Source organism: Eptesicus fuscus, chromosome 18 (genome assembly GCF_027574615.1).
Source record: "Eptesicus fuscus isolate TK198812 chromosome 18, DD_ASM_mEF_20220401, whole genome shotgun sequence".
Classification (NCBI taxonomy): Eukaryota; Metazoa; Chordata; class Mammalia; order Chiroptera; family Vespertilionidae; genus Eptesicus; species Eptesicus fuscus.
The window spans coordinates 44707718-44716542 of NC_072490.1; the positions used below are offsets into that span (position 1 = coordinate 44707718).

The 8825-nt window shown below is 39.6% G+C and overlaps 1 pseudogene; it reads right to left on the reverse strand.

Moving 5' to 3' along the window:
* Window positions 1-2986: 2986 nt before the first annotated feature.
* LOC129147173 (ornithine decarboxylase-like) lies at window positions 2987-4541 on the reverse strand (annotated as a pseudogene).
* Between the last annotated feature and the right edge of the window lie 4284 nt (window positions 4542-8825).

Genomic DNA, 8825 nt, shown 5'->3' on the forward strand with positions numbered 1-8825 from the left:
TATTTCAAGACCTTGAACAAAATGAAGTTATGGAAATCAGAACTTGAAGTCAGGTCTGTTTAACTCCATCACAAAGTACTTACACCTGACTACTTCTCCAAGACCTAATCTTCACAGCAGCTGTGCACCTTTATGTATTTTGGATGAAGACATGAGGATTGACACCTAGTTTAGTCTCCTGGCAACAAGATCAGGATTGGAACCCAAATCTCGATTCTCAAACTCCAGCTGTCTCCCAAGGAGATAACTGACCAAACCTATAATTATAACAAAATTCTAGGCCCGGGGTCGGGAATGTTTGCCCCTCGGGCCATATAAGGTCCAGGAAATCATTTGGTCTGGCCCTGCCAAGGCATTAGGGGTGAGTTCATTAAATATTTGGCCAAATATAGCAGGCTAATTTTTAAGTTGATTATTTTGTTCGACCAGCGAATGATGTTAGAAATATCCAAATGGCCCTTGGCAGAAAAAAGGTTCCCACCTCTGCTCTAGGCCTTGCTACTTAAAGTACATCCTCAAGAGCTGCAGGAAAGTTGAATTCCTATGTCCTGTGATAAACATCCCTGTATGGAATAACAGCCTATATGGAAAAGCTAATCATGGTTTGCCCAACCTATTTGAATCAGCTGAGTAAATGGAAGGACAATGAGTGTAATAAAACAATTATTCCTTTTAGTAAACAGTTCATGTAAAAACATGAAAAAATACTGATGAAAACATTATCTGAGCTATATTAAAACAAGATGCTCATTTAAAAAACTTATTGATTTCAGAGAGGAAGGGAGAGGGAGAGAGAGACAAATGGTGATGGAGAAAATAAAATAAATAGGAAAGGGCAGCCCAAGATCACACAGCAAACTAATAATTACAGTTAACATGCATTGAGTACTTTCTATATGTCAAGCACTGGTATAAGAGTATTTTATGTATTATCTCATTAATCCCCACACAAAATACTAATGTTATCTCTATTTAACAGATAAGGAAACTGAGTATTTAACTTTCTTAAGGTCATCTACACTAATAAAAGAGAAATATGCAAATTGACCGTACCTCCACAACACCCACCAGCCAATCAGGAGTATGCAAATTAACCCACAAAGCAAAAATGGTGGGTTAATTTGCATACACAGGTGTGGAGCGGCTGGGCAGGGTGGGACGCCTGCTATGAAGGGGTAGGCGGTGGGCGGAGGGAGCTACAGGAGCGGTGCTCCGGCCGGAGCGGAGAAGACTGAAGGCAGCAGCTGGAGCGAAGGCCTGGGTCCCGGGTGCTGGCAGAAAACTGGTTCTGGCAGCCAGGGGAAGGAAGGCCTATTGCAAGAATCTTCGTGCAACGGGCCTGTAGTTTAGATTATAAATGGCAGAACCAAGATTCTAACCCAGGCAGTCTGCCTCCAAAGTCCATGCTCTTAATAACCGCTATATGCTAACCTCTCTTCTTAGTGGCAAAACAAAGTCCAGAACCCAATGCATTTTCCACTTTGCCATTTCATATCACTTCCTCAAACAGTTCTTTAAAATACAGGATATAAATGGAATAACTCAGCAATAATATCAGTATTACTGATGCATAAACCTTTGACTTCACAATTTTACTTCTAGAAATTATAATACAGATATACATACTCATTCACATTCTTAATGTTTATTCAAGGATATCCACTGTTGTTTGTAATGGGACAAGTTTTTGTAATAGCAAAGGATTGGAAACAACCTAAATATCTATCATAGGGTATATCCATACAATGGAATACAGCCATATAAAGCAATGAAATATTGATACATGCTACCATGTGGAAGAACCTTGAAAATATTATGTTAAGAGAAAAACCAGATACAAAAAGTCATATATTGTATGATTCCATTCATATGAAAGTTGAAAATAGGCAAATTCATAAGAATAGAAGATAGGTGGTTACCAGGGGCTGGGGAGAGGAGAGAATGAAGATAGACTGCTAATTAATTATAGGATTACCTTTTGGGGTGATGAAAATATTCTGGAACTAGATATGCTGTTAGTTGCACAACTTTGTGAATATACTAAACCCCACAAATTATACAGTTTAAAAGGATAGATTTTATAATATATGGATTATATCTCAATTTTTTAAAAAACAGAGAACATATGCATTCCCTGAGGAGATACTCCAAGCAGCAGACTCTCCCATCGGCTTTGAAGAAGCAAGCTGCCATGAATTCTACAGCTGCCAACAACTTGAGAGCACTTAGAAGAAAATTCTTTCCTGCTGAGTGTACAGGTGAGAAAGCAGCCCAGCTGACACAATGATGTCACCGTTGTGAGACCCAGGCACAGAAACCAGCTAAGCCATACCCAGACTCTGACATATAGAAACTGAGGTAATACATGGATATTGCTTTAAGCCACTAACGTTTTGGATTTGTTACACAGCAATAAAAAACTAATATAGAGCCTAGCCGGTGTGGTTCAGTGGTTGAGTGTCGACTTATGAACCAGGAGGTCACAGTTTGATTCCAGTCAGGGCACATGCCCAGATTTTAGGCTCGATCCCCAGTGTGGGTTGTGCAGGAGACAGCCAATCAGTGATTCTCTCTCATAATTGATGTTTCTATCTCTCCTTCTCCCTTCCTCTCTGAAATCAATAAAAATAAATGTTTATTTTTTTTAATTTTCAAGGTACTTTGTTGTTAAAACAGGTCACAACACTAAGCCTCTGGCCTGTTCTGCCAATGTACAAGCTACAAATGTTTGCCCAGCAGCTAAGGGGCACTCTGCAATAGCATGTTTAAAAATGAATAAAAATCCATATAAAACAAATATTCAAATAGTTTCCATAGGAACACAGATAAGGGTGACCCTGTCACCTAAGCCTTCCACCTTGTTCCATCTGTGCCAACCCCACTTTAAAAGACATTTCAAAATTATCAATAATTAAATTAAATGGTTCCCCCCCCCCCAAGTCCCTTAAGTCAAGTTACACTTGCATAACAGCTTCAAGAATGGCATCTACACATTAACAGGAGCTGAAATCCCACTCTCCCAGCCACCAGACACAAGCAGAGCACTGGCGTTTCTGCTTCTCCACCTCGGGCTGGAAGTCATTCTGGACTTGCCACATCAGTTGCCATGCCGACCCTGACATCACATAGTAGATGGTCTGCCTCTGGAATCCATTGAAAATAGAAGCAGCAGCCAAAACCGGTCTGGCTCAGTGGATAGAGCATTGGTCTGTGGACTGGAGGGTCCCAGGTTCGATTCCGGTCGGGGGCATGTACATTGGTTGCGGGCACATCCCCAGTGGGGGGTGTGCAGGAGGCGGCTGGTCGATGTCTCTCTCTCATCGATGTTTCTAGCTCTCTATTCCTCTCCCTTCCTCTCTGTGAAAAATCAATAAAATATATTAAAAAAAAAAAAAGAAAATAGAAGCAGCAGCAATGGTGTAAGCACCCATGTTTTCAAAGAGCATCCAGTCCCCCCACATGCATCTTGGGTAAGCCGCAGCGCTCCACAATGCAATCGAGGCTGTCACAGGTTGGTCCCACATGCTGGATGAAGAATACCTCTCATCTGGTTTGGGACTCTTCTGCAGAAGGCGCTTCATGTGACCATGATCATAGAAGATGCAATTAAATGATCCATATACTCCATCACTCATGTAATACAAAAAGGTTTTTTCACTTAATTCATCTTCATCATCAGAGCCTGTTTGTTCCTTTAATACCAGTTTTTTGGCAATTATATTAACTGCAAACGTGAAAGCTGATGCAACATAGTATCTGCCTGGCTCAGCTATGAGTGTCACTCCCGAGTCTGTTGTAAAATACTGGGTTGATTACTGTACTCAGATCCAGGAAAGCCACCACCAATATCCAGCAGATACATGTTGAAACCAACCTCAGCTTCCATGTCAAAGACACAGTGGGCATCAGAGATGGCCTGCATGAGGATCTCAGGGTCAGTACAGCCACTTCCCATGTGGAAGCTGACACCAATGACATCAATATTTAGCTCTTTTGCCTGTTCCAAAAAGAAGCTTGCTGGTTTTAAAGTATGGCATCAAATTTTAACACTGAGACCACGGACTGCTTCGCAATCCGTAAAACCAACTTTACCTTTGGATGTGAGCTGGCAACTTTCATCAACTCAACTTCACTATCAAAAGTCATCATCTGGATTCCATTAGTGGCATCATATTTAATCAGAAACACTTGTTTACAAAGATTTGCATAGATAATCCTCCCTGGAGGCACCCCAAGACTCTGCACTAATTGTATTTCAGTCTTGCTGGCATAGTCAAATCTCATCCCGATGACAGCTGGAGTCTTCACTATGGTTCTGCTATCACTGCATTTGACTGCGTAAAAGGGGTATACCGAGGAAGAGCTTTTAACCACTTCAGATGTTTCTTTAGAATGTCTCCCAGATCTGCAACAGAGAAGGCATCCTTATCACTGGAAGAAGAGACTTCATCAATTTTTTGGTCTAGAAGGTCCTGGGCAGTAAAGCCCTCATTGAGGAAATGGCAGTCAAACTCTTCATTACTAACGTTGTTCATGTTCATGGTGTTTGGATGTTCCAAAACGCAACACAAAGGAAAATGAAGAGGTAGGATTTAAGAAATTATTACCAGTTGTTCATAAATGCATCTCTCAGGAATTCCAAGTCCACAGAAGATGGGCATCCTCTTGGTGCAGCAGTAGAAATGCCCTAGGAGTGCAGGGGCGCCCCATGGAGGCCTCCCTCCCGCCCCCCACCTCTACTCTCTTTAAAAATCAATGGGAAAAAAAACCACCCTTGGGTGAGGATTAACAACAACAAAATTAACATAGAGGTTACAACATGCCTGGCATTTTTTTAAGTGCTTTACATATGTTAACTTTATTTAATTTTCACATAACTCTATGAAGTAGGTACTTTTTTTTTCTGATAAAGAAGCTCATTATGTGCAAAAAAAAAAAAGAATAGAATGTTAGCATCTGTACCCTGAAAGGGAAATGTAGTTAAGTATATGCACTTATTTGTATAAAACTTTTGTGGAAGGCTACAAAAGTAACTAGCAAATTGGTTGCCTGAGGAAAGGGAATGGTCTGGAAGACAAGTGGGAGAGACTTTCACTTTATATCCTTTCATACTTTAAAGCAAAAGATTTTTTAAAACCCTGTTCATACAAGAGTGAAACAGTAATATCTTAATAATCATCCAGAAAGCCAATACAATAATTTTATGTTTTGTTTTTTCTTTAATATATTTTTATTGATTTCAGAGAGGAAGGGAGAGGGAGAGATAGAAACACCAATGATGAGAGAGAATCACGGATCGGCTGCCTCCTTCACGCCCCCTAGTGGGGATCGAGCCTGCAACCCTGGGCATGTGCCCTTGGCCAGAATCAAATCTGGGACCCTTCAGTCTGCAGGCCCATTCTCTATCCACTGAGCCAAACCAGCTAGGGCTATGTTTCTTTTTTAAAATAATTTGAAATTTTTTTCAATTACAGTTTACATACATTATTCTATTAGTTTCAGGTGTACAACACAGTGATTAGACATTACATTACTTACTAAGTGATCATCCTAATAATTTCACACCCATCTGACACCATATATAGTTATTAGAATATTATTGACTATATTCCCTATACTGTATTTTACATCCCCCTGACTATTCTGTAACAACCAGTTTGTACTTCTTAATCCCTTTACCTTTTTTACCCATCCCCTCAAACCCTCCCATCTGGCAACTGTCAAAATGTTCTCTGAATCTATGAGTCTATTTCTGTTCTGCTTGTTCATTTTGTTTTCTAGATTCAATTGTTGATAGATATGTATTTATTGCCATTTTGGTGTTCATATTTTTTATCTTTTTTCTTCTTCTTAAAGAAGACCTTTTAACATTTCATATAATATGGAGGTATGACCAGCCCATTCTGTGTCTCTGCCCCTCCTACCACTCTCAATGTGGTCTCTTCTTTAATTCTATAGTTGTAGGACTTCCATTCAGCCAGATTTCAGGTGGTTCTGAATGATGGTTGTTCTGTAGTTTAGTTGTAATTTTGATATCTTGACTGGAAGCTCCCATATGTTTCTATACAGAGGAATTATAGACTTCCACATGCTAATCATAGCAATTAAGTAAATATATAATCAGAGTTAAAGGATTCACACATAGTAAAACAAAAGCATTAATAATGTACCTTGGAAGTGAATAAAGTCACTAATAAGAATTGATAGTAACAACAATCCTTAACATTTGCAAAGCAATTTCATGTGGGGTATTTTTGTTATGTTTTGTTTTGTTTTTTTAGGTAAAAGATGTTATCTGATGCTCACAAATACCTGAATCTTCAAACCTTCAAGGTCACACAGCTAGGAAGCCGCTTTCTTTCTTTTCTCTCGACATTTTCATTGAAATGCAGCTCTAGGGAAAGATAATAGAGGCCAATCAACAAAACCACCACTAATAGATCCAATTCATAAACTTTAAGGATCTTAGAGATTAATTAGTCTGGTCATTGTATGAATAAAGACAGTATTATAAGCCTACAATTTCATTGCCTATTCAGATGCATTTAAAAATATGAAATTGCCATTCCTTCCATTATGCTTAAGCTAAAACAATAATCTCATTGAGCAGATATTTCTTGAATTTGTCCTAAGAAAGTATAAGAAAGACGCTTTTATTTTGGCAACAGTCTGGGATGAAGTTCACAGAAAAAGAACCCTAAGTTGAAAATAAGAATATAGTTAGGGATGAGCAAGTATGCAAGTATCCCTTAAACTACTATGCCAGCTGATCTGATAACTACAAATCTCCACTAAATCCAGTAGTTAAGAGCTGTGACTAAGGTTTACATTTTTGTTTCCTTGTTGAGTCAAACTCTTCTAAATCTTCGGTTACATGTAATGCCATGGATGAATCTTACAGGCATAATGTTAAATGAAATAAACCAGACACAATATTATATACGGTATGATTCCATTCCTATGAGTTCAAGGCCAGACAGAAATAATCTATGGTAATAAAAGAATAGTGGTTCCCTTGTTGGGAGAGGGGGTGGTATATTGACTCAAAGGGGACATGAAAGAACTTTCTGAAATTATGGAAATGTTCTATATCTTGATCTAGGTGATGTAACAGAGACAGTGTATACATATTTAATTTTTATTGAACTGTACCCTTAAGAGATATGCATTTTACTATGTGAAGTTATTCAATTAAACAACAACATAAGCAAAATGAAACAAAACTCCTCTACAGGTTCTCATTATCCTATATAATAAAAGGCTAATATGCAAATCGACCCAACGGCAGAAAGACTGGTCACTATGATGCACACTGACCACCAGGGGGCAGCCGCTCAACACAGGAGCTTCCCCTTGGTGGTCAGTGCACTCCCCCTGTGGGAGCACTGCTCAGCCAGAAGCCGGGCTCACAGGCTGGCGAACGCAGCGGCAGTGGCGGGAGACTCTCCCGCCTCCGCAGCAGCTCTAAGGATGTCCAACTGCCAGCTTAGGCCTGCTCTCCGGACATCCCCCAAGGGCTCCCGGATTGTGGAGGACACAGGCTGGTCTGAGGGACACCCCTCCCCCCCAAGTGCATGAATTTCATGCACCAGGCCTCTAATTCAAGGGATAATAAAGATAAGAATTCTTCATATGACTTTTAGAGCCCTGCTGACTCTGGCCCTGGTTGACCTTTCTCTGTCCACTCCTCTTCCCTAAACTCCTTCTTGGTGCTTCCTCAGTCTGGCACACTTGCTGAGCTCCGCTGGCCACATGGTCAACCTTAGCACATGCTATTTCCCCAGTGTACTATGCTCTCCTCACTTTCTTCCTCCCCATTAGCTCCTGCATTTCCTTTGGTTTAAGGTTCACGTCCTTGTGTAAGCTTCCTTGATCAACCCACTTCTGTTCTAGCTTGGGTTCCCCTCTGGGGTGTTCTCATAGAACCTTGTTCCTTTCACCCAGACTATTCACATCCCACTCAATCTGTGACTACTCCCTCCTTTGTGGAATTATTTAATTTAAATCTCTCTCTCTCACTAGACCTTATGCCCCACTTCATGGGCTGAGGGGAGATGTCTTGGTTTACTTACCACAGTATTCCCAAAGCCTGACAGTAAATATATACTGGAACACAGTATATATTTACTAAATATGTTTTGACTGCTGAGGACAACACAGTGGCTCTCTGGTATTTTCTGGTAAGACAATCACTTATATAACCTGATTTGGGTTTATCCTATTAAGTATTTACAGGTTTATCTTGCTTTAAACAAACTGGCTTCATTATATGGGAATCTAGATTTACCCAAAATATAAATTAGGGTGTATCTACCATCGCTCTTTAAATGATTTATACAAATTCAAAGTGCCTTTTACTGAATTTGAGAAGACAAGTAAATTTCCTTTGCCAAATTCAAGACTTGTTGAAAATCAAAAGGATTTAACTTTTGGAAGTGATCATTGTGTTATATCAGCTGGTTGACCAATATAGGCCTAGTTACAAGATCATTTACACTACTGCCATTTCCACCTGAAGAAAGACTCAGGTTTATACTAACTTCACATTGTGTTTGTGGAGTTTTCTAAGAAGGAGGTTGGTGCACAAAGAGAAAAAAATGCTCAAGAGGAAGTGGTACACTACAAAAGTGCAAAGAGTGGTAAAATATGTGGAAAAAAAAGTGTCTTAGGTTTTATGTTTTTATAATAAAGGAGGGCAAAAGAAACTTGTATAGGAATTCATGTTTTCAGAAGGATAACGTCTCATCACTCAATTAAGAGGAGTGAATAAATTGGAGGGAAAGGAGTAATACTACAGAAAGAACATTTGAATACCTCCATATAAT